The sequence below is a fragment of the Rhinolophus ferrumequinum genome, chromosome 18 (genome assembly GCF_004115265.2).
Source record: "Rhinolophus ferrumequinum isolate MPI-CBG mRhiFer1 chromosome 18, mRhiFer1_v1.p, whole genome shotgun sequence".
Lineage (NCBI taxonomy): Eukaryota > Metazoa > Chordata > Mammalia > Chiroptera > Rhinolophidae > Rhinolophus > Rhinolophus ferrumequinum.
In genome coordinates, this window is record NC_046301.1 from 14,975,196 (window position 1) to 14,976,845 (window position 1,650).

The 1,650-nt window shown below is 40.8% G+C and overlaps 1 non-coding gene across 1 annotated transcript; it reads left to right on the forward strand.

Annotated features, from left to right (window-relative positions):
- The first annotated feature begins 1,288 nt into the window (after positions 1-1,288).
- On the forward strand, positions 1,289-1,410 carry LOC117038615 (U6atac minor spliceosomal RNA). Its single transcript, XR_004425705.1, has one exon. It is a non-coding gene; the product is annotated as a U6atac minor spliceosomal RNA (small nuclear RNA).
- The last annotated feature ends 240 nt before the right edge of the window (positions 1,411-1,650 follow it).

Consider the following 1,650-nt stretch of genomic DNA (forward strand, 5'->3'; position numbering starts at 1 on the left):
AGGGTCTTAGGAATCAAATCAAAGGCATAACCACCTGGTATCCCAAATGCAGGGGAAAGAACAATTGAAAATCGCTAGCATTTGTAATAAGGGAAACGGCAAATTGTGTCAGTATCAGAACCACACAGCACTTGCAAATATCCATTACGTTGTATGCTAACATCATGAAATGAAATTCAAGGACAGCATAAGAACTGAGTGTATGGTACATCTGACGGTGAGTGATTCATAGGCTCTCTGCCTTTTTGGAAACCTGATTGGTCATGTCTTGTGGGAGAAAGCAAGCTGTGGTTAAGGGGCAAAAATGAAAAAGATGCTCTTGCCCTACTATTCGTAAATTCCACCAGGAACAGAGTCTGAAGATAGAAAACATGTGCCTACAGGTGACTTATTTAGTTCTTTTTCCCATGAAGAAAAGATACCTATCCTCTTTACCTCTATCAACAGGAGGCCTTCTTCCAGAAGCCACAGAGCAGGAGTCCTCAGTTGCCCTGCATCAGGGATTGACAAACTATGACCCACAGGTGCAAGTCTGGCCCACAGCCTGTTTTTGTAAATAAAGTTTTATTGGAACACAGCCCACACTCATTCATTTACATATTGTCTATGGCTGCTTTCCTGCTGCACCGGCAGTGTTGAGTAGTTACAACAGAGGTCCTGTGGCCTGCAAACCCTAAAATATTAACTATTTGACCCTTTATAGAAAAAGTCTAACTCCCGCCCTATTTCCTCTATGGCAAAATTTAAAGGTGATTATAATAATGGCCAATGTTCATCAAACTTTCTAACATGCAATGCACTACCAAACACAACTCCTTAATTATATCATTAAACCTCCACAATAGCTCTTTGGAGTAGGGATTTTTGTTTTCCCCATTTTAAAAGGGAAGGACTCGAGGCTTACAGAGCTTCTAAGATACAGGGACTAGGAAGTGGGGGTGGGGTGGGGGTGGGGAGGCTGGATTCCACGCCCGCAAGGCTTACTCCAGCGCTCACTCTCTGGACCAGTAACCAAAATGTCTCTACTATAATAATAACAGCTACTGTGTGCCAAGTGACCAGTCTTTGCACGTATTGTCTCCAAAACTCACCACTGCCCACATTTATATTTTCCCAATATCACGGAACAGATTGGTTAAATAATTTACCCAAGAGCACACAGCTAAGAGTAGAAGATAGATCCTGTGTTGAAACTCAGACACTGTAGCTCCTTCATTACCTATGCCACCTCAGAGTAGAAAGACAGCATTTAAGAGACAACCTAATAAGCATGAGAAACAATAATTGTGTGTTGTATGGAAAGAAGGTTAGCAACCCCCTTGACAAGGATGGAAGACGCCCTCGAGCCTGACAGCACGCGTACGATTAAGGCATTGCCACCTAATCCGTGCCATCTAACCATCATTTTTAAACCCTAAGAATTCTCATCACAGAGAGAAATTTTTTTTCTTTTCTTCTTTCTTTTCCTTATACTGTATCTGCATGAGATGCTGGATGTTAGCTGAATCTATTGCAATAATTATTTCACAGCATAGATCAATCAAAACATCATGCTATACGCCTTAAACTTACAGTGATGTATGTCAATTATTTCTCAATAAAACTGGGAAAAAATTGTTTTTCTAATTTTTCCATTCTGTCTAAAAAGAC